The sequence below is a fragment of the Camelus ferus genome, chromosome 4 (genome assembly GCF_009834535.1).
Source record: "Camelus ferus isolate YT-003-E chromosome 4, BCGSAC_Cfer_1.0, whole genome shotgun sequence".
Lineage (NCBI taxonomy): Eukaryota > Metazoa > Chordata > Mammalia > Artiodactyla > Camelidae > Camelus > Camelus ferus.
In genome coordinates, this window is record NC_045699.1 from 61619239 (window position 1) to 61644322 (window position 25084).

A 25084-nucleotide genomic window follows, 5' to 3' on the forward strand; every position below is an offset into this window, starting at 1 on the left:
GAAGTTTGTGGAGGGGAGACAAACGATGATCTTGGATGGGAACGGTGGTAGGGCAGGGGTGGAGAGCAATCTGTAGCCCCCTGGGCAGTGTGGCAGAGCAGAAAGGACACTGCTCTGGGTGTCAGGCATCACAGTTCTAGCCCCGGGCATCCCACCGCCTCACTAGAGAACGTTGGGGAGTTCTCATGTCCTCTTGGGCTACAGAGCCCTGCCTGTCTGCTCTTTAATACGCCTTCCAGCTTCGACTGTCTATGAATTGAAAAAGAGAGAAAACGAGAGCAGTTCCTAACATGGGGTCTCATCCTCTGCCTTCACACACCCCACCCAAGATGAACTAGGGACCTCTGCTCTGACATGAGTTTCCCGAAGCAGATTCCTTGTGGCCCTGTGACAGCTTCAGTCTGTGAGGTATCAGCCTCTGGCCAGAGAATGGTGTGTCTGCAAGTGCTTGCAGGTAGCACCGTCACCCACCAGCCAGGGCAGATTCCTGCAAACACATGTTTGCTTTTATCTCTCCCAGAAGATAAATATATACATATATATATATACATATATGTATTTTTTTAAGACAAGTATTTTTCTACTTTTTTTCCCTAAAAGGCTTTTTCAGTGGCCCCTTCCTGCCAAGGTAGACAAGCGTCTGTATCCCAGTGTCTCAGCCCTTGTCCTCCCGAGCCTCGCTGCCTAAGAGCAGAACGGCTGCCTCCTACCTTGGGAAAGTAACAGCTGCCGAGTCTGGAAGCCATGCTAACAGCAGTAAAACTCAGCATTTTTGCTGAGTAGGGCAAGCCTCTAAGAGGCATCCGGGAATCAAATCAATGGCTGACCCCAGAGTCCAAGCCTAGCAGGACCTAGCCAGGGTGGCCAAGGGGACTTACCTCAAGAACCTCCGAAGGGGTGGAGGAAAGAGGAAAGAGGGACATGACCCGAACTGTCTTCCTTATGGGGATTCTTCCCTCCACCCCCGTGCCCTTGGCAGTATATTAGAACCAAGCAAGAGATGTGAGGTGCAAATTAACAGCAGTTTAAGTCAGTTACTGCCACATTCTACCATGAGTTCCCCACCCACAATCGGTTCCCAAATTGTAGGTCTCCCTCGGCATTGAAACACACACACACACACACACACACACACACACACACACATACACACACATCCCGCCGCTCCGCCTTCTCCCAGTATCCTCCTAAGTCCAGTGGAGCCATGAGGAGGCACAGTTTAGGAGGACATTCTCTTGGGGCCCCCCAAGCCTGCCTGAAATGGGGAAGGGAAGGAGGAATCTGCCTTAGGAAAGTACCCCATCCATCTCCTTCCATGTTACCCCGAGCTGCCCCCAAATGAAATTTCCTCTGCAATTCTGTGTAACTATGATGGATGAGCAAGTCCCCGAGGACTCTTTCTCCCCTCCCTTGAGGGGGTTGCGTGCAAACTTGCCCAGATCCACCCCAAGAGCTCCAGAAGCAGGAGGTACTGTTATGCTGTTGTGATTACGAGCCGAGAGAGGCAGGGTAGACTCTATCCTAGACTTGCCAAGCCCCAGATGAGTCCACTGCTGACTTCTCTCTTTTTGTCACCCACTACCCAGTGACTCCAAATTCCCATCAGAATCCTGGAGTCTGCCCAGTGTGGGATTTAAAGTGACAGTGTCTCATTGCCTCAGGGTTTGGCCATTTCTCCTTCATATTAAACGATGAGTCCAAGTGTAGCAGATCTCCATCATTTGGAAAAATTTTCCTTCAAGGGTTCCAGTATTGGGCTAAATAAGGTACCATCCCGAGCCCCATAATCCTCCCCAAATCCCAAGCCCAGAGCCCCAAGAGGAGCCCACAGCGGGTTTCCCGATGGCTACGTGATCCTATAATAAGGATCCCATTCTGTGGAAGCTGGAGAGATCTAATTAAAAAGACACACAAGCGCACACATACAAACACATACGTACAAACATGCACGCGCACACACACGCACACACACACAAACCGTGCCTTAAGTAGGTTATAGGACCTCTCTTCACCCCCTTGCCTACACACACACACACACACCCACACACACACCACAAACACACGCATCGAACGCAAACGACGCCGCACACGCAAACACACACACCACCACATCAAGTTCCCACCATGGTACACACGTCGGGAGCGCGCGGGGAGCGCACACGCCACTTACTAAGACCCTCACTTAACCCTTTGCGCCCCAGAACAGAGAGACACCCCCCCCCACCCATCCTCCCGGGAACCTGGGAGGACTCGCTGGCGGCGGGGCGGCCGAGGGAAGCGCGGAAGGGAGCCGGGAGGGGGAGGGGCGGCGCGGGCGGGGGCGCCCCGAATGCGGTCCGGGGCGGTCTCCAAGGGCAGAGGGGCTGCCGGCGCTGCGCCCGGCGCCGCCTTACCTGGAGTCAATGTCCGTCTTTGGCGGAGAGCTGAGGGCGGACGCTTTTTATTCGGCTCGGAGGGAACTTGGGAGAGCCCTGCGTCCAGCTCGCATACCGGGAACGGCGCGGGGACTGCAGGCGTGGGGGTACCTGGCTCCTAGCAGCCTGGCTCATACTCAGCCGTAAAGTCCCCTTCGCTGGTCCCGAGGACAGGCATGAATCCCGGCTCCGGAAGGCGGTCACTACTCCCTCTGCCTCCCGGCTCTCTCGCTCTGGCTCGCTCGCTCTCTCCCCCTCTCGCTCGTCCGCTCGCCTGCGCTTTCCTCCTCCCCCCGCGCCAGATCAGTTCGCAGCCGTGGGGCCCGGGAGCGAGGCGGCTGGCGAATGGAGAGGGAAGTCCAAGTGCGCCGCGGTCTCCGGGCGGGGAGCAGCGGAGGCCGGGCTACGCGGGGGGAGGGACTTACCCGGCGACGGGCGAAAATGAATGGGGGAGCGGCTGCCGGGGGGCGGGCAGGGAGGAGCCAGGAGCCGGGGTCTATTCTGAGGAGTGTTTTGTACATCTTTAGGCGGAGGAGGAGAGAAGAGAGGACCAGAGAGAGAAGGGAGGCCTCCTCCGAGGGAGGGGAGGCCTGGGTGGCCCGAGGCTGAGCCACAGGGGAGTCTCGTGGGTCTGGGAATAGGGTGGCGTGTCTCCGAGTCCGAGCGCCCAAAGGGACTGAGTGTGGCTTGTGTGCGCGGACCCCTGCATCGTGATGCTCTTAAGCGTGTCTGTAGCTGTGTGCGTCGCGAGTATCAGTGTTTCTGGGTATGAGGGTGCTTGTATGTCTCTGCGTGTCTATCCGAGTACGGTTTTGTCTGGGGAGGTGCCCGTGTCGGTCCGTTTGTATCTGCTTGTCTCCCCGTGAGTACTTAACACTGTTTGTTTCTCTGTATGTGTAGGCATGAGCCCACGTAATCTCCCAGAATTAAGCAACAGCTTCTCTACGTGGGCAGGATGTAGGAGTGAGAAGCTGAGGGGACGCAAAGTTCTCTCGGTACCGCCAGAGGCAGGAAAGGGGCGAGGGTACGGGGGCTAAGGCATTAACACAGAGAACCGAATACACTGAATTTAGACTCAGATGCAGGCTGGGGTTGCTGACACGGGGCCTCTCCCTAAAGCAGAAAAGAAGGCCAGAACACAGTCTGAAGTCTCACAGTGCATTTTCTCTATGTTTGCTTACTTTGTTTTCTTTCTTTTTTTAATTAAAGCCAAATCAGCAACGAAGGTTCTTAGTTCCTGGAAGCTTAGGCAAGGGTAGGTAGCATCAGTGAAGGTGGCAGATAAAGGGGCAGGGAACAAAACAAGAAAAAAAGTGATGATAAATTTAAAGGAGCCCAGATTCTGTAAAAGCGCAGACTCCACACTGTTAAGAATCCTGTAACTATGTAATCTTGGCGGAATAGCTTACCTCTTAAGCCTCAATTCTTCACTGGTATAATAGGATAATGTAACTATCTAACATGTGTAATAAGACAATACACTTGTCTAACATAGTTGGTGTAATATTTAAATAAGCATTGTATGTAAAGTAATTTAGAATACTCCCAGGCACCTGCTGAATGCTCAAATCATGTTATGTGTAATTATGATTGGTATTGTTATTAATGTTATTATTATCCGAAGGGTGATAGGAGAGAGATGTGATAACTATGGAGACCCAGAAGGATCTAGGGGCTAGTGAGTTAGAGGAAGATGAGTCTTGAAACAAAATGGAAGAGACATTCTTGAGTGAAGAATTGAAAACTTGAGAAAAATTATTTAGTTGACAAGGAGGGAAGGGAAAAGAGAGGAGGAGAGAGAAGATAACCAAATGAGCCTGGTCGGAGCAGCGCATGGCTGAGGAGGGGAGGGTGGAAAAGAGGGGAGCAGGAGCCATTTCAAAGCCGCTCTCTGCTGTCCTCAACTCTGCTCCTAAGGACGGGTAGTCAGCACCACGGACAGCTCTCCAGCCACTGACCAACGGAGGGTTTTCTCTCCGCCTGGTAGAAACTTCTCCATTTTAGCGTGGACAAATTTCTCCTTCCCTGGGCTTCTGGCCCAGGCTCAGATTCTGGGCAGGAACCATTGTCTTTGATTCCAACCACGAAGAAAGGCACTCACAACACACATTGCTTCTCCCATCCATCTCAGCACGCAACTCCAGGTCTCTATCTCCTATTCCTTCCTTCCTTCCTTCCTTCCTTCCTTCCTTCCTTCCTTCCTTCCTTCCTTCCTTCCTTCCTTCCTTCCTTCCTTTTCTTTCTTTCTTTCTCTCTCTTTCTTTCTCTCTCTCTCTCTTTCTCTCTCTCTCTTTCTTTCTTTCTTTCTTTCTCTCTCTCTCTCTTTCTTTCTTTCTTTCTTTCTTTCTTTCTTTCTTTCTTTCTTTCTTTCTTTCTTCTGCCTTTTTCTCTGTCTCTTTCTACCCCATCTCTTCCTTTTATTTTTCCCTCTCTCCTTCTCTGTTTCTCCATCATCTTCCAGCTCAAATACTCCTCTTCGAGTGATATTAGGCTACAGCAGTCCTGCCGGGAATGCAGTTCTGAAATCCGTCTGAAACACCTAGTTAGGCAGCTTCAGAAGAGGACCAACGTACAGACTGACTCCTCTTAGCTCTTCTCTCCTGATCAGTCTCCCAAGATGGGCTGTGGTCCTGATACCTTAGAAAGAGGGGACTTTTAACACTATGGAACATTTTCCTATTTTCCTCTCCTGCACCTCACACAGTCAGTATTTCCCTCAGGAAACATAGAACATTTTCCAGTTCCAATTACTCTGACAGAGGGAAAGAGGAAAAGGAGAGAGAGAATTTTGAACTGTTACCATGCATCAGGCATTTCATTTGGGGTTTCCCTATGTTATGTTTTATAATGTTTAATGCTGTGAGGTATGAGATTGGTAGTAGCATGCAACGGTACACTTAGCAGTGATGGAGTCAGGAATTCGACACCCAAGTCTAAGTCCAAAATCTTTACTGTGTTCTCTGGGAATAATGGGGAAGCTTTGGGGTGATTGAAAGAGCTTAGGATTTAATGGGGTCACCACACCAAACTCTAAATATCAACTGAAATGGCTGAAACCATGACACCCTCTGCGCCAACAGAGAATTTTTCAGCTCTTATCCATGAAGAGGATATGAAAGCTTCTCATGGGCAGATTTAAGACTCACCCAAGCCTTATGGTTTTTGGGTTTTGAATAAAACTTCATCCTTTCCAGGTCTTAGTTCATTTGCATTTGTCTCTGTTTAGCTTCCCTGTTTCTATGAAGAAAGGCTAAGAGGGCCATTTTTGAAAGTCTCCCAAGACTCTTCGGTCATCAGGAAAGTTCTCAGTGCAAAGCATTCCTAATGACTTATGGAGGAAGCAATCAGAACCATATGGATAACATTTCTGCAGAAATACACACGGGTGGGAAAAGGTTTAGAGGCCAAAAATATATTTCTTTTTTTTCTTCTTTGCCAAAGAAAGAACATTTAAGGCAGCTTGAGATATGTGAGAAATGTCTTGTTCTTTCTTTGGGGTGGGTGTTGGTGAGCAGCTGTTTGCTATTTCCACTGAATTTTACCAAGGGCTTGCATGGGGAGGAGGTGCCAAGGGATTTAGGGTAGACTTAAGAAAGAACTTCCTGTCGCTAGAGCTTGGGTGATACTAGAATGGGACCTTTTTCCAAGGACATTTAATGAGACAATGGGACAGTTCTTTTTAGTCTTCACAACGTGATGATTTGATAAGCCTTGGGTTGTATTTTTAGAGTCACATACATACATATTTGAGAATCCCACAATTTCTATGGAACCTATCTCTTGTGAAAAATATATTTACAAAAACGCCCACAAAATTTTGCATGGATTTCATTGAATTCCTCTTTGCCAATCTCATTCATGGATGTCTATACCCAGACTCCAGCTTCAGGACCTATACAGTAGATGACTTTTATGGTCTCCAGCCTGATCTTGGATTTTACAGATTGCTTCATTTAGATTTGAGTTTAAGAAATTGGAAAAGGGAAGCCAAGAGGGAAAATGAAAAACAGGTAACAGCTTTTTTTCCCTTAGAAATACATAAGAAATATAGATAAATGTTCAGGGTTGAAATGGAAGTTTCACTTTCCCCACCTTAAATAAAGATACGATTTGGTCCTATTTGTCAGGGTCTGAACGACCTGCTGCTGCATCAGAAGCTTAAGTTTACTACTCCTGTCAAATCTCAAAGGAGTTAAAAAATCCCTTAATCTAGAATGCTTTGGGTTCAGAATAGACTGAACAAAGGCAGAAAAAAGTCTACACTTGTTAAGTGCCTACTGAACGTGAGATGATGTGAAAGATTCCAAAATAAATATCTTCCCTGGTCTCTGTCTTCTGGGAGTCTGAAAATCCATTGCAGAGCCATACTTACCCCTAAACAATCGTAATGCCCTATAGAATGTAGTTGGCATGTACAGGGTTTATAGGAGATGCTACAAGAGCTAAGAGAAGGAAAATTTTGCCTCTATATGAGGTATAACACTTTGCACCTGTTAAGGGTCATTTCCATTTTGTTTTAAAAGCAGTTGAATTAATAAGAACTGATATTTAGTGAGTGATTACTATATATGAGCAACATTCAAACCTTCCATGTCTTCCATTTAGGTTTTTATGAGCATCTTCTAATTGAATAAAAATAAAAATTCACACACCACACCACACCCCCCCCCCCCCACTTTCTCTCTCCCAAACCTGTTGGGCCAGGACACTTCAAGCACAAAACTTATCTACCATTCTACTTACCCAGAGCCTGGAGGATGTTTAATTACATACCAAAATATCAGAGTCAGAAACTTTCTGCCCAGAATTCAGTGCCCTCCATCATCTGGGTCCCATATTCTTTATTATCTTATTTATACCTAATTACCACCCCTCTACCTTCTCTGTTAGCAACAATTAACTGCTCACTGGATCCTGGTTCCCAGTGTACCCCCTCTCTGTGCCCTTAAATTAGACTTGTTCCTCCACTGCAATGTCTTTTTCTCCCAGCAGCCCTTAACTTCTTCATAACCAGGTCTGATCCCTCCTTAAATATTTAGTTCACATGCTATAGCCTCTGCCACTTCGATCTGCATAAAGCACTTTAACACGAAATGTGCAAGGCTTCCCATGATCTCTCTCCCCTTATCATGTGTCCCCCTTCACTCCAACCACTCTGACCCCCTCCCAGTTACTAGAGTTTACAAAGTTCCTTTATGCCCCTAGGTCTTTGTGTTTAGCTGTTCCCTCTGTCAGAAGCCACTTTCCATTACTAGTCAAAGCTCTGCTCACCCCGTAGGTATCAGGGTAAATGTCACTTCTCTGACATCCAGACCAAGGCCGGTCCCCTGATATCAATTCTCTCACAACCCTTTATGTCACCTTCATGATATGTATCATCATTGTAATTAAACAATTATTGGTGATATTATTTGTTTAATTTACGTTTCCTAAGCTAGAACTAAGACCCAAAGGCACAAAAGATACCTTTGCATAAGACCTTGGTACACGCAAGTGCAGTGAATGTGTATTAGCCACACCCTATGTCCTAGGAGCTACTCTGTGTGCTTCACTAATAATATTTCATTTAATCCTTCAAACAGTCCTGTGCCATCAGTACTATTATTATGATTATAACCCCTGTTTTAAGATGAGGAAAATGGAGGAGGTTAAACAAATTGCTCAATATTGCCTACCAGTGCCAGATTCAAACCCAGTCTCCCTGCTACAGAAGCCAACCAAGCCCATAGTCACCTTGCTACCTAGCCCTCTGCATGGGAGATGTCCAGTATACATTTACTGAAAAAACAGGGGTTCTTCCTAAGCCCTTCAACCTTTTTTTTTTTTTTTTTTTGGCGGGGGAGGGGGTAGATAATTAGGAGTTTGTTTGTTTGTTTGTTTGTTTGTTTATACAGAGGTACTGGGGATTGAACCCGCGCAAGCATGCAAGCACGCGCTGTACCACTGAGCTCCATCCTCCCCGACTAAGCCCTTCAGTCTTTAAGGCTACTGGTACTCTCCCCTTTCTACCTTTTATGAAGCTTATTTGCATACGTGATTCTTGCCCTTGGTATCCTCAGCTATGGCTGCGTCCTTTCAGCAAACATACTGAAATTCTGGAAACATACCATCACCTACAAACACCTTGACCAGGAGTTGCACCCTTCCTGATCTACCACCTGGCTCCCCCAGCCATGAGAGTGGACGTCTTTGGACATGAGCACATGCAGATTGCTTTTGGTAGACATGCTCAGCTTTCTCTCTCTCTCTCTCTCTCCTCTCTATTTCTTCCGTGTTGCCAAAGTTTCAGCTCCCTTAGGTCTGAGCTTTCCCAGGCCATTGCCCTGGTGAAATATGATTACTAAAATGGGTTTTGGAAAAGTTATTCAGAAACATACTATCCTGTTGGCTCAGGCTCAAAGGATAACCTTATTGCAAATTTCAATATTCTCCTTGAATTAATAATTCAGCACATGTAAGCCCTTTTGGAATCTCAGAAAGTCTCTCCCTTGTTTTGCTTTGTTTTTTCGGAACCTTATATTTTGCAATGACTGAGGGATGACGTAGGCATAGCAGATGGCCCCACTTTGCAGAAAAGGAAACAGACTCAAGGACTTAGTATGACTCGCATAAAGATAATATTTCGTAATGATGGGCCCACAACTTGAACCCAGACATTCAAACTCATCAAGGCTGGTGTACCACTTCTCTCTTTAGCTGTCTGTGAAACACTGTTTTGGTTCAATCTGTTTCCCTCTATTCTCTGTTCTCACCTGCTCTGCTCTACCCCAGCTTTCACTCTCTGCCACATTCCACTAGGAGGAGCCCTACATAGGCTATTGGTAGCATTCAACTGCCTAGTGTCCATTTTCCTCTTCGGCTAAAAGGCCTTTATTTTCTTTTGGGAAACCAGCCTTTCTCCGTTCATTTGATTCTACAGGTGCTGACTCTACCCTCTGGCTCTAGGGTACATAACCAAGGCTGGCCAGTCAAGGTGTTCTATTCCCACGGTCACTGTGCTTGGTTTAGAGATGGGTACTAACACAGATAGGTACCATTAGAGTCAGTCCCAGAACATTTACTGGAACCATTATTAAAAAGTGCTCCTAAAGCCAAAATAATAATAATGGATATGCTTAGCTGGCAGAATCCAAGCTAAGATCTGGAGATCTGGAAATTATTTTTGCCACCCCAGTGAGGAGGCCTGGCTGAGAATGAAGGCAACCTGGAGGAACTCTAACCTACAAAATAGATCCAGAGGTGCCTGAAGTCCCGGACAGGCACTTAACCCCCGAGCCAACAGCTTTCCTTTCTACTTAAGCCAGTTTGACGTGGGTTTTGTGTCACTTGCTACCAAATGTATCCTGAATAATACAGCATTATAAATCAGAATGATTGACTTGTAGATACACAACTTTGAAGCATTTGATTTACAGAGAGCAGAAATAGGAGTAGTGAGGTGAACTTGGAGCAAGGTGAATGGCCATTAATCCAGGTCTGTCTCTAGTAAGCCCTGTTCCTCAGACAAATTGAGTCTGTTTGTCCTCTGTTTTCACCTTATTTGATGGGCAGAATTCTATAGTTGACCCCCAGGGACGCTGGCCCTTGTATAATCCTGTCTCCTTTGAGTGTGGCTATAACCCGTGAATACAATGGAATATCACTCCTATGATTAAATTATATTATAAAGCAAACAGCAGAGGTGGTGTCTAGGAGCTGAAAGAAGTCCCTGATTGACAGCTATCAGGAAAACGGGAACCTCAGTCCTACAACCACAGGAAGATGGATTCTGCCTGTACCCTCCGAACTTAGAAGAGGACACGAGCCCCACATGACAGTCACAGCTTCTGCTGACCCCTTGATTTCACTCTGATGAGACCCCGAGTAAAGATTCAAGTCACTCTCTCTATGACTGGAACTGTGACCTACAGAAACAGTAAGAGAAGAAATATGTGTTTTTTAAGACACTAAATTTATTGCCCAGCAATGGAAAGTTAATAGTCTATAAATTAGGTCTTTGGATGGAGCCATCTCTACGGTTTTCTCTTTCATCTCTGACATCGCATGACCAGGTGGCAATAGCTGCTTGTGCTAAATATCTGGGGGTTCCTATACTACATCTCAATCCTTGATGGCCTTCCTCATGTCCACCCATAAATGCCTCCAAAGCTAGAGAATGAGAAATCCCTCTCACTCAGCTTGAAAAGCTACGTCATCCAGTGACTTATTTTCTATACAAAGCCTTGCCCTGTTGATGTATAATTTTGAAGTTAATTCCATCCGGATAAGCATGATCACTGGGGCTGGGGGTGTGTGAAGATGAATTCGTATTTGCCCCCCAGCTTGCTCCCAGTAAGATGGTCTTCCATTTGGGTGACATCATTTTTTCTGAGGTGTAAATAAACACTAGTTATTTTCAACTCAGTGAGCATAGTGGATATGAGAAACAGACTTTGGAGTCAAACAGATTTGGGGCCGCACCTGGCATTACCACATGCCAGGAAGGCACAAAATAAACCTTATCGGAAACCTTGTACACACATTAACCCTTTCAGGTCTCAATGTCCTCATTCGGCAAATGGGGATCCAATAATTAATCCAGTACCTATTTCTCTGAGTCAGTCATCTAGTCTATAGCAGTCCTTGGGAACATATAGTCATCTTAGGAAGTGTCATTTATCCCCATAAGGTCACTGTAATGATTAAAGGAGACAAGAGTTTAGCATGAAGCCAGACATGCAGTGAGCCTCAATCAATTGGAGGCATGCTTAGAGGTGTTACACCTCTGATTAGGGATTAGTAATTATTAATAACAGCCTTTATTGAGCACTTACTCTGGGCCAGGCATGCCTCCAACTATTTTCTGTGTATTAACTCATGTAATCTTCTCAAAAATCCCAATAGGTAGATGCTATGATTATCATCCCCACGAAAAAAGAATTAGTAAGTATCAAATTAAAATTAAAAGCATACAGTTGAGCTGACAATTCAGTGCACTTAGCCATGATTTCCTGCCACCTCTAATTAGATGCCATTAGAGCAAAACGGATGACACAGGGCAGAGAGGTTTTGTTTGTATGTTTGTTTTTTGAATGGCGAAAACTTCCTTACACCCCAATTGTATATGCTACTTCCACACTGTAAGTACCCCATTCATGACAAATTCTGACCACATTGCCATCACTGATGTAATATCACCAGCACTGCTGTTCTCTTTGCCACTTGTCCCATGCTTATAATGTGCCAGAAAGTTTGCTAAGAGCTTCACAAATATTATTTTATTGAATAAATTAACTTAAAATTCTTCCCCAAAGAGCCACGAGTCACAGGTGATCTCTATTCTCATAGACGAAGAAACTGAGGCTCTGAGAGGTAGAATGATTTTTCTTACAAACACACAGCTAGGAAGAGCTGAAGTTTGGCTTGAAACCCAGTCCTGTAAGTCTGTGTTTTTAATTGCTATGCTCAGCCAGCCTGCGTCGCGCTTTCGCAAACTGTGACACAAGACCGCAAGCCTCATCTACTTGAGTCCACGGTGATATTAAACTGACACATAAACACTTTCTTTCTTGGTTCAGGGTTACTGTCCTTGAGAAGGTATGGTTAGCTTGTTATTTTATAACAAAAGTATCCTTTGGTCACTGTTTATCATTGACCTCTACCGCAATTAGCTTGAGTTTAGCTGGCTAATCTTTATTTGGTTTCAAACCACCAGATATTCTTAGATTTTCAATATGTCTTGGTGTCTCCTCGGTGTTACCTCTTGTCCGTCGCTTGCCTGGGGCAGCTGTTGCTAATTGATCATGGAGCCCTCTCCCACAATACGCCAAAACTCTTCTTAGCACAACGCTCCAGGCAACAACTACCAGTCAATTAGATTTGTCACTGCAGATGAAACCTAAGTGTCAGCCCTGTGTGTTCTCTCCCGGAGACAGGTGACGTTCCTCTGTGAACGTGTGAGACAAAAGCATGCCTCTCTGACGGCAAGATCAAATGGAAAGAATTATCTAAATGTGAGTTAAGGATGTCTTTACCTTTCTACTCTGAAGGTCAAACACTGCACAGCTTTTCTCATTCTCTATGTTTCATTACAAATGTCAGCACAGAAAATTGTTTACGGAGCCTGAGTCCCTGAGTTGCTGAGTTGCTGCTTGTGCGAAATGCATAATTTATTAAAATCCAGACACACTTGTAGATATCAAACTCTCTGTCATCGATAGGTGGGCACTGCAGGCTTTACTAGGGACAGGGATCCCAAGAAACAAATTAATGTCTGTTTGATTAAACAATCAGAGGGTAAACAAAGCCATGGTTAATGAATTTCGTCGTTGTTCTTCACTGCTAGGACATTTGCCTGTGTTAGATCTTGCTCATAATAACACTCTTGAATAATCAGACCATCATACAACCAAGCCGTATACTTTTCTATGCTAATCATTTTGCAGGATTGCTACACACTCCAGGGGGCAAGAACAACTTCAGACAGGCTTTGAATGGGAGTAGTTAATCAAAGTTGCTGTATCAATTAGCACTTTCTTGCTTATAAATGACAAGAGACTCATATGAAACTAGTTGAAGCAAAAAAAAGAAATCTGTTGGATCATGTAACTGAAAGAAACAGACATAGAACTTGCTTCGGGTTTGGCTCTATGTCATCAGGACCCATCCTGCCTCTCTCAGTTCTTTCTCTGGGTTGGCTAAGTGCTCAGACAGATTTCTCTATACATAGCTGGAAGACAAATGTTTAATGCTCCCCAACGTCCCAATCAAAGTCCTAAGACTCTGTCCAGTTGGCTGTGATATGGTGTGTTCTCATTGCTGACTCTCCATCATGGTCCTTTTAAGCTCCAAATTCAGAGAATGACCCAATATCACCTCTTCATATGGATTCAGAGAAAATGGTGACTCCTCCAAAGAAAGCTGGGGTGTTATTACCAAAAATGTGAAAAAGAGATAAGTGGTCCAACAAATGTGCACATCACCAACCCACTTCACCCTAATCAAATCTAGCCATTAGTCTCTTCTAGGAAAAGACACAAATAATTCTAAATTTTAAATAATTTTTTAAAAAACTTTCACCCAAAAAGCAATGGGTAACACTCAGGATGTTCACCTTCATAATTTGTTGTATCTCTCTCAACAACCTCTCAGAACCTGATCTTCATCTTCAACACGGAGATGGTATTTTTCATCCAAATTTCTCAGGTTTATTTCAGAATCCCAGAATACTTCATCAGAGACAGTCTTAAATACTGCTGAACCTTACACATTTTACAATTCAGTGATCACAGATAATTTGGAAATATTTTCATGATGTTATTTAACATCACCAAAGATAGTAAAAATTGATTTCATTTTTTTTTTAACTTTATATGCCCAAACGCACAAGCATCACAAAGAACAGGAGAAAGCACATGTGATTAGGAGGTGGAAGCTAGAAATGTTTTGTTTTAACTGCCTCTTTTTCCTGACTTAAGTAGACTACAGAGCATAATTCAGATATCTATGTATTGAAAATACCAATAAAACAATTAGTAATAACCTGCATAGGGCATTTTCCCACTCCTGGATCTGTATCAGTAGCTTTCATATATTGGTTTCTTTGAAGTACATGGAATGGCCATGTCTGATCAATCTATTGAGAGATCTGCAAAATCAGCATGTGAAAAGAAAGAACCCAAGAACCAGGTTCTCCTTGTGTGACCCTGTGATGGTTAATTTGATGTGTCATCTTGACTGGGCCACAGGGTGCCCAGATATTTGGTCCAATATTATTCAGAGTGTTTCTGCGAAGGTGCTTTGGGATGAGATTAACATTTAGATGAATGGACTTAGTAAAGCAGATTGCCCTCCCTAATGTGGGTGGGCCACAGCCAATCAGTTGAAGACATGAATAGAACAAAACAGCTGAACCCCACACCTTCTAAATAAGAGAACACTTCTCCTGCCTTACTGCTTTCTGACTGGGACATCAGCTTTTGCTTGCTGATATAATTTACATATTATATATTATTATATGTATTATATGTGTTACTGTATGTTTAAAATATAAGATTATATTTGTAAATTCTATTTAAGTTAGATAGATAGGTAGATATAGATCATAAGTTCTGTTACCATGGAGACTCCTACTAATACAAGACCCTAAGGAAATGATTTAACCCCTGTGGTCCTCAGTTCTGAGAAGACTGCATGAAAGCATCTCAAAAGCACCTTCCATCTCTGCCTGCCATGAGCTCTGGGGTGTACTTGGAACCTAACTGCTATGTGGCAGCCTGCTGTATTACATCCAGGAGCTATACATCCAGGACCAGGTGCAGCACAAACTCTGCTGCCCAGGACTTAGCTCTATGGCAACAGAATCTCAGCTGACACATTACTCTAAGGAACTGGGCCTGAGGATGACAATGATCCACTTTCTATCTGACCAGATCATCTCCAACCAAGAGATCATCTCTGTCTCCAAAAGCTGGCTGGTAAAAACAGTCACAAAGCTCCTACTCTCCCATGGAAACAATAAGGGTTAATATGTGAAATTGGCTATATCATAGTAAAACGTTAGAGAAGAAGAGTTCTGGGTGGCCAAGACTTTCACATGGTGGTAAGAAGCAGAGTCTTTGGAGCCAGGCAAACTTGGGTTCAAATCCCACCTCTGCTCTTTGTTCAATTGGCCAGGTTGTTTCTCCCATCTGAGTCTCACTTTACTCATAGGTAAAATTAGGCCAAATGATTTTTTTTAACTCCGAGAATTTAGTAATAAAAATATTACGTAATTCTCAATTCAGTGTATGATGAATTCAGATTGTGAATTATCTCATTGTCAAGGGAATTAAGGTTCAGAAAGTGGCCTAGACCTCATGGTAGTTTCAGGATTAAAACCCAGAACCTAGAGTGTCATCTGGCACAGAACATGCCTTCAGCAAATGGCTGTTGAATGAATGAATAAATTAATAATCAATATGCCAGATTCACCAATACCTAATCCAATCCAATCATCAGTTTTTCTCTCTCTCTTTTTTTTTTTCCATATATAAGAATGAAAAGTTCTAACACATAACGAGCAAGCAGAATGTTTTCTGCTTGGTGCATTAACCTAGATTATGGGCTAAATAAACAATGGAAAATATTCCCCTAGTGTGTACAATGTTACCATTTCCCACCATGTACAATAGCAAAGGTAAAGCATGTGAGTGAGAGGAGGCAATTTTTTTTTTTTACATTCACTCTACTATTAAAAAAAAAAAATTATCTGTAGGTTGAAATGAACCTGGGACCTGGAAAAAGACCCAGTAAGTACGCCAGCTCTGGCAGGTTCCGCAAATCCCTGACAGGCCACCCCGGGTGGGCCACGATATGTCCCGTCTGCCCTGCAAATCTCCTTTGATGGCAGCCAAGGGGTTCCCTGAGCAGGGGCCCCTTGGTTTCCCTTTGATATTTCACAGACAAGACTGCTGCGAAGTCCTTCAATCAATAAGCTAGAATCAGACCCCGTTCCCTGTTCCTCTTCCTATTTTCACAAAACGCAGCTTGTGAGCTGGGAGGAAAGCAGGGAGGTGTTTTTCCAAGCCATTTTCAAGCGCTTGCAGCATGTGTTATTTTTCAAGTCGGAATAGTTACGCCTGTTCATCACAAGCTCAAACAAGGTTGCATGCGCTCCTGGAGAGCTGCGTTGATATTCCGCGGCTCTCCAGGTCTCTAGTGAAATGCGAACTGCATTCCTCCTCTGCAAACAGATACCCCTCCAAGTGCTGCTCCTATTTGACTGTGCCCAGAATTCATCGCAGAAACATCTGTCTCCTGGGAAGTTGCCATCTACCTTAGATAGGATCAGTGTGCGTCCACTGCCTTCTAAATCATCGTATCTGGATGCTTCCCACAGGCTTCTGCAGAAACATAGAGGAATTCAGACCCCTCCCAGGGTTTCTGCCCTTTTAGAAATCCATGGCTGCTTTCCCCACACATTAGTAGCTATGAAATTTCAGGACTAACAGATTCCATTGCGTTTGTCTGGCCCTAGATCTTGGGTCTAGAGACTTGAGATAAAACATTACGTTGGTGGATGTGGGAATCTTTATTTTATCTTTGTGTTTTTAATTTTTGTTGTTGTTGATGATGATATTTTTTAACAACCATCACCATTCTCATCCAATGTAAGCTGCATAAGCCTTCATGCCTTGGTGAGCCTGCCAAATTTAGGATATGGTAGACTGAGCAAGGGTCTTATACACTTGGGCACATCTGCATTCAGGCTGTACAAACAGAACCCTTGGAATCCAATAACGTTGCAGCTCTCAAATATTGTTGGATAGTTAAAGGAGATCCCTGGGGTTCTCATCTCTCTTCCCAGCTTTGCCTGCCTGAACGACTGGGGGGAGACCTTTAGAAGTATCCATGTGGCACTGAATTGGGCTAAAATGACCTTGAAAGATCAACTCCCATTTTCAATCTGATGTTTAAATCTCAGTTATTAGGAAAGAGAGTTCAAACGATTAAAACTCCAAAACCAAGTTGGTATAATGGACGGCTCTCCAGGTTCCTGGGTGCTTGGTGCTACTCAAGGGTGCCCCTGAAGAAATGTGCAGTCCACAGAAAGAAGGAAAGTTGTTTTGTTCTTGGATGGGGCAGCAGCTAGCCACGTGTGAAACTGAAATATGGCTAGTGTGAACGCATATCTGCTGTAAGTGTAGAGCACCCACTGTATACTGAGACAGTATGGAAAAGGAATGTGAAATATCCACAATATTGTTTCTATTAGTTACATGTTGAAGTGCTGATATTTTTGATATGTGGCGTTTAATGGAATGTCATAATGAATTCCATCCATTTCATCCTACTCTTTGTAATGTGGCGACTAATGGCTCCAAAGGATTTAGGAAGAGGAAGTGGTCACATTAGATGAAGGTCATATAATGATCAGAACTTGGGAGGGAAGAGTGACTTCATCATGACTCTGGAGAACGAGTAGAAGGTAAACAATAAATGCTAACTAAACACTCTCATATTTATTCTCACATTTATATCCAGAATAACACTATAGTGACATCAATAATTGGTTTTTAAAATTTTTTTTTAATTGGGGACGAGGTAATTAGGTTTGTTTGTTTATTTAACAGAGGCACTGGGAATTGAACCCAGGACCTCATGCGTGCTAAGCACACTCTCTACCACTGAGCTATACCCTCCCCTCCGACATCAATGATCATATGCTCATTTGAAATATCTCATGACGGAGGAAAATAAGGTTGAGGTATGCTCAAAATCTAGCCACAGGGAGTGGCGGAACTGAATGCATGAACACAGGTCTCCCCACTGTCGAGCCTACGCTCCGTCTCCCATACCAAACTGCAGCTCTCTCAAATGTATTTACTTTACTACTGCCGGTGGGCGGAAGATTTTCTGTTGTGATCCTGCATCTTCTCTTCTTATCTCCTTTCACCCACCACTCACAGAATTTCGAACAGGATTTAATATTGTTATTTTATTTACTACAACCATTTCTGGTCCCTGCACTCTGCTTGATGCTGTACAAAACCAGTCTGCCCTTTGGGGAAGAGAGGGTGGGTCCATGCACCCCCAAGCCTCTATCTGTGTTTATGAACCAAGCAGGGTAGAGGGACAGAGCAAGTTGGCTAAGTATGGCTCCAGGGGGAGTGGATTTCTGGCTGAGTTGATAATGGAAAATGGAGAATTTCATCGCCAGGTCGGTGACTGAATCTGGTCCAGTCTTTCACTGTCTGCTCCATGTGATGCTTGGTGGAAAGAAGCTGGGACTTGGGACTTCCCTCAAAGATGCTTCCAGTCTCCAAATGCTCTCCCTCCCTCCTTCTAGCCCAATTCCATGCCATTCTTTTAGGCCTACTTTTCTCCAAAAACCCCCCCTTATTAATTGGAAAAGTAAAGTTAATTCCCACTGACCACACCTCCTGGCATACCTGAAATGAAAGAATTAAGAGCAAATGATATGGAAACATAGAACTAAATGTCATCGACACATGCTAACATGGTTACTATTTCATTATTAAATTGTCTTCATTTAAAAAAAACATCTTACGTATTGTCTTCATTTAAAAAAAAACATCTTACGCGATTTGTTTTGGAATCTAAGGCTTTAATTACGTTATGAAGGATCTTTGATTTAATGACAGTTGTTAGGCTGTTTGATGATGTCCATATGTATAAAGCACGAAATATCATTTTGCAAAGGTGGAAAGAAAAGTTAGTTAGATTCAGAACGAGGAAACTTGCATTTAGACTGGACTCCTCTCTTTACCTACTGTGTGATCTTAGGTGAGTCTCTTACCTAGCTAAGCCTCAGTTTCCCTACCTACAACATGTGAATAACAACTCTGTGCCTTTTTGAGTTGCCATGTGTCAGCTCGGCAGGTCCATTACCTTGCCTGTCCATGCCGTATTTTATACTGCTTTACATTTGAGAGGAGTGTTCTCCAACGTGCGTAAACATACATCTTAGAGATGGGAAGACAGTCCATTGTAAGTTTTGAGAAGATGTTAGAATTCTGTTTCTCTGTATTTTTTACCCTTTGGTGTTAAGGTGTTTTTCTTATGCATGTCCTGTGACAAATATACTGTAGAGGTACGGCAATGTGTAACAATCATGAATAAATATATTACATATAGAAATATCTATCTATGACATTTTTCCTGCTAGAGATGCACCATGAAAAGTAATATTGAGACCACTGTTTTCAAAGGGCCCCTTGACATTTTTCTAAGTCATCAAAGTTGAAGATGAGGAAGGTGAAGGTCACTGAATGAACCACGTTCACTGTAATGCAAGGTCATGCTTTAGGAGATAAATTTTAAAATTAACAGTTCATATAGTTTTCACGTGTGTCTCTTTTTTCTCATAATGTTAAATATCGTTCAAGGATAGTTGTCTGTTTAGAACAAACATGTTAGCAGTTTTCTGTGGCGTTTATAACATATGTGAAAGTGGAAATTTATGAAAACAACAGCATGGAGGCCAGAATAAGGGAAGTGGAAGCATGCTGCTGCAGAGCTCTTATATAATATGTAATCTGATATAATAAGACTTGAAGATAGACTGTAATAAGTTGAATGTATACCACAAACCCTAGAGCAACTAATCACTAAAAAAATAGGAAAAGAGGATTAACGGGTAAACAAATAGCAGAGATTAAGTAAAAATCATAGAAAATGCTTAATTTAAGAAGGTGGAAAAGTAAACCAAAAAAGAGAGCAAAGAACAGGTGGTACAAATGCAAAGCAAATAGCATCACCCTAGCTATAAACCGACCCATATCAATAATTAAATATACACAGTCAAACTCCAAATAAAAGGCATAACCAACTGTGTAACAAACAGCAAGACTGAAGAGTATGGGGCTTACAACCACTTAACTAGAAAGCCAAAGATAAGGTTAAAACAAAAGGATGGAAAAATGCCATGCTCACACTAAACAGAAGAAATCTGGAGTGTCTATATTAAACATCAAATAAAGTAGGCTTCAAAGGAACACCAGCACAGGATGAGAACAGGACCCCTATTCTTTCAAGAGAAAATGCCACGCTACATAACATTCTAGGCACCCCAAAAATCTAAATAAACTCAAAATGATCAAAAATTTACGGAGTACATTCTCTGACCAAAATAGAATTAAACTAGAGACCAGAAAACAGAAGTGCTTTTATAAAAAATAATCCTCAAATATTTGAATTTAAACAACACACATCTGAATAATCCATGAGTCCAAGAAGAAATCACAGAGGAGGTTAAAAAACATTCTGAACTGAGTGAAGATAAAAAAAAATAAATAAATGACATGACAGAATTGTGGGATGCAGGTAAGCCAGTGCTGAGACAGAAATTTGCAGCATTATACACTTATTTCAGAAAAGAAGAAAAGTCTCAAGTTAATGCATAATACATAAAAACTAGAAAATACACAAAAAACAACACATAAAAACCAGAAAAGGAAGATCAAAGGAAATCTAATGTAAGTAGAAAAAAACCAGGAAACACTCAGGATAAGAATGAAGATCAAAGAAATAGAAAGCAAGCAAATAGTTGAGAAAATTAATAAACCAAAACTCCGATTTTGGGAAAAGAGCAAAATTTGACAGAACTCTAGCCGGATTTAATAGGAATGAAGGACACAAATGAGCAATATCAGCAATGCAAAAGGGAACATTATTATAGACCCACAGGCATCAAATGAACAGGAAGAGACTATCACATCACAAACACCACACCACAAATTTTGCGACAAAAATGTTGACCACTCAGATGAAATGTAGTACGTACCGGAATGACTGTAATTACAGGCTCACGGAAGAAAAATTAAATATAACTAGAACATGGCATCTATTAAAGTGATTGAGTCCACACTTAGAAACTTTCCCACAAATAAAAGTCCAGGCCCATGTCACTTCGATGATGAATTCACCCGAGTCTTTAAGGAAGTAATATTACCGATCCTACGCCAACATTTCGGATAAAAATAAAACACTTCCTAATGTGTTTTATGAATACAGCCTGACTCTGACATCAGAACCATTAAAAGACACGAAAGGAAAAGAAAAATATAGAACAATATTTTTCACGAATGTAGGCAACAATTTCCTTAACAAAATATTAACAAAATGAATTCAGTGATATTTTGGACGGATAAATCTTTCAGAGTAGGTGGCATGTTTTTTCAAGAATAAAACGTTGGTTTAACGTTTGCGATGTTGCAATGCTGTTCTGACACTAACTACCCAGGGTTGGCACATGCTCCACAGGCTAAGGGCACAGTCCCTAAGAAGACTGCCATGACTCAAATGGTTATAAATTGCAGGGACCTCAGGCCGCTCATTCGTTTCACCAGCTGGCTGCAAATTCAAGAGTTTTCACCATCCCCTTGGGTTCAGTAGTTCAGTAGAATGACTCGCTTTGGAAAGTGCTTTTTTTTTTTTTTATCGTATCAGTTTTATTATAAAGGATACAAATCCGGACCAATCGAAAGAAGAGACTTAGAGGATGAAGACTGGAAGGATGCTGAACGTGGAGGTTTCGTGTCCTCTTTCAGTTGAATCAGGGCATGTCACCCTCCCGGCACACTGCTGTGTTAATTAAGCAGGAAACTCAACTGAACTTTGGTGTCCAGAATTAGTACTGGGGTTTCATTAAGTAGGCGTGGCTGATAGAAGCATTAGGCGTGGGACTGAACTCAATCTCCAGCTCCTGTTCTCTCCCCAGAAATCAGGCTGCTATCATCTGGCTCAAAACCTCAAGCTTCTTAACAACGTGGCTGGTCTTTCCTGCAAGGCCCTCTTCCATCTTGAAACTAAGAATTCATCATGAATTGCCTCATTAGCAAACATTCAGGCACATTCCCAGGGACCAACCATGAATAACAGGACATTTCTATCAATCAGGAAATTGCAAAGGTGTAGACGTGACAAAGATCAGACAAATTCTTTTTAGTGTAACAACTTTCCAAAACCTATCAATGTTATCTAATATAGCAATAGAACAACCAAAGGATCTTTGTGATTATCTCGATCAATGTAGAACAAGTACTTGAAAAAATCCAATATTTATTAGTGCTAAAAAAAATCTTTCAGCAAACTAGGAAAGAAAAATAAATTTCTCAGTCTGGTAGAGGGATTACAAAAATCCTATGGCTCTCAGTTTACGTAATAGTGAAAGACAACGTATTCCCCATAAGGCCAAAAATAAGGCAAGAATGTTTGTTCACATTCCTTCTAATCATTCCTGTATTGGAGGTCTTAGAGTGTGCAATAACACAAGACAAACAAAAGGAAATACAGATCAGAAAATAGTAAGTAAAAATGTCTTTATTTATTTATTTGCAGATAACATGATTATTATTTATGTACAAGAGCCCCCAAAAGCTATCTCAAAGCTACTAGAAATCAGTGAGTTTAGCAGATTGCAAAAGATCAGATAAATGTCCAAAATAGTTTTTCATAGTTTCCCTATGAACCAATAATGTACAATTAGAAAGTGAAATTTTAAAAACATATATGTGTATGTACAAGTATAATTTATAATTACATCAAAAAGCATGAGTGCTCAGAGGTAAATTTAACAAACTATGAAAAATGTCTATACACTGAATATTAGAAAATATTACTGAAAGAAAATTTTTAAAAGATGTGAATAAGTGGAAATGTGTATCATGTTCATGAATCAAAAGACAGTATTTTTAAGCGTCAGTTCTCCCCACATTAGTAAATAGATTCATCTAAATCCCAATAAGCATTTTTTTTTTTTTGGTGGAAATCAAAATGAATGCAGACAATCTAGAATAAACAAAACAATTTTGAAAAAGAGAAACATTGAAAGACTTAAACTACTTGTTTGGAAGACTTATAAAAATGCACTCTTAAGATGGGGATGTTTTGGCGTAAGGATAACATATAAATCGATGGAACAGAACAGAACATCAGAAATGGATTTAGGCATAATTGGTTAATTGATTTTTGACAAAGGAGCCAAGGTAACTCAATGGGGAAAGGTATTATCCTTTCGAACAAATGGTGCTGGCACAATTGGATATGTAAGTATTAAAAAATGAACCTCAACCCTTACTGCATACCAGTTACAAAAATTAACTCAAAATGGATCATAAAATTAAATGTAAGAGCTAAAAAATAATTCTGGACGATAACATAGAAGGAAATCCGTGTGACCTTGGATGAGGAAAAGATTTCATCCGTAAGATATCCAAAAGAGAAACCATAAAGAATTTTCAAATAGGGCTTCACCAAAATTAAAAATTCTTTGCTCCTCCAGAGACACTGTAATGAAAATGAAAAGGCAGGCAAATTTCTCTCTGGGAAAAATATGTGACAAGTGTATATCCGATAAAGGACTTGTAACCAGTATATATAAATAACCCATTCAACTCCATTACCAAAAGATAAACAACTAGATTAAAAAAGAAAGGAAAAAAAGCATCTGAGCAGACACCTCACTAAGAAATAATATACAGATGGCAAAAGATGCACAGGAAGAGATACTTAGCATCCGAGTCATAAGGTGAATACAAATCAAAACCACAATGAAGTGCTCCTACGTGCCCATTTAGAATGACTAAAATTAAGAAAGACAACAGCAAGCTTTGCTCTCGCACATTGCTGGTGGGAATGCAAAATAACACAAACACTTTGGAAGACAATCAGCAATTTCTTATCAAGTTAAAATTTGACTCTGCATTTCCATTCCTAGCTATTTGCCCAACAGAAAGGCAAACACGTGTCCATACGAAGGATTGTTCAGGAAATGCTAAGCACTTCGTAACAACAGACAGAACTGGACAGCTCTATGTCCATCAACTGGTGATGGGATAAATAAATTTGTATAAGCAGAAAGGGGATCGGGACCAAATTAATGATACACAACAATGTGGATGAATCTCGAAAGCTTTCTGCTGTGCGAAAGAAGCCAGACAAGGAAGACTACATAACTGTTTGACTCCAGATTCTGTTTCGTTTTGCGATCCGATCAGTGGCTGTCAGGGGCCAGGAGGAGGGAGAAAAGACTGACTACATAATATTACGAGATTTACTGGGGATGAAGAAAATATTCTAATCTTGACTGCGGTAATGGTTGCATGACTGTATACATTTGTCAAAACTCATTGAACTGTGTTCCTAAACTTGATGCCCATTACTGTATGTAAATTATACCTCCGCAGAGCTGATTTTCACAAAAGAATATGTTTATATTTGTCAGCGAGAAGTCCAGCTGGAGGTACAAGTCATCTCAACAGTGTTTATCTCTGTGGTTCAGGATTAGGTGCGTTTATTTATTTTTTCTTCTTTCTGGCATTCATTTACTTATTCATATATTCAGAATCTGTTTATTAATTAGTCCCAGACATTCTACAAATCACTGGAGAGACAACGGTTGGCAAGCTAGACATAATTTCTGCTAGCAGGGACGATGCATGCAAGCCCACTGTTTCTTCTTTCTCCTCTGCCTTAATCTTTCTGTGTTGAACATGTATTATTTTTGTCATAGGAAGGCGATAAATTCCTTATAATGTTAAGAATTAGAGTCTTTTGATCCTCTTTTCACATCTTTGCTTCTACGATTTTCTACTGTGTTGCTTTCATGAGCATATGTTCAGTCTACAGAATGAATTGTGCAGGTCAACTACAGTCACCATGAAAAATAAGAAGAGATGAGAATCTGACTGCTTCTCAATACAAGTTAGAGAAAGCACATGACGTATTTCAAATCTTACACAAAATGAGTCAGTATTGGCGTTTTAAATAGTTACATTGTTTATAAAAGTAAATATTCTATTCAAGTAACCTGTATGAGTGAAAAAGAGGAGAAAAAATACACTGGTGTGTCAGGATGGACTATGCTATTAAATACGAGCATGCATGTTCTAAGAACACAGTCTTTATAAACTTCCTGTAAAATCAAAGACGATTTTAGCTGGATAAAAGCTTATCAATTATCTATTACAATATTCAAATTTTACAGACTTATAATGACCTTTGAGAAGGAAATGACCTTTTGAAGACCACACTGCTCATTACTGGGGGAGTCAGAAATAGAATCCTGGTGTCTCCATGACTCAAACTCCAGATTACACAGATGTCTAGTACTTTGGAACTTGGGATTTCCCAAAGTTTTTAAATTATATGACATGTGTTCTATCTGCCTTTTTACCGCCAACACAGCC

The 25084-nt window shown here is 41.9% G+C and overlaps 1 protein-coding gene across 2 annotated transcripts in view; it reads right to left on the minus strand.

The window, feature by feature from the left end:
- Window positions 1-25084, minus strand: part of BRINP1 (BMP/retinoic acid inducible neural specific 1) — a 602568-nt gene that overhangs the window by 156582 nt on the left and 420902 nt on the right. Inside the window, exon 1 of one of the 2 annotated variants that reach the window (XM_032478305.1) lies at window positions 2394-2759. The exons of the other annotated variant lie outside the window; for it this stretch is intronic. The gene's annotated coding sequence lies outside the window, so the exon portion shown is untranslated. Of the gene's footprint in view, window positions 1-2393; window positions 2760-25084 lie in introns of those variants that run through there. 2 annotated transcript variants of the gene reach the window in all.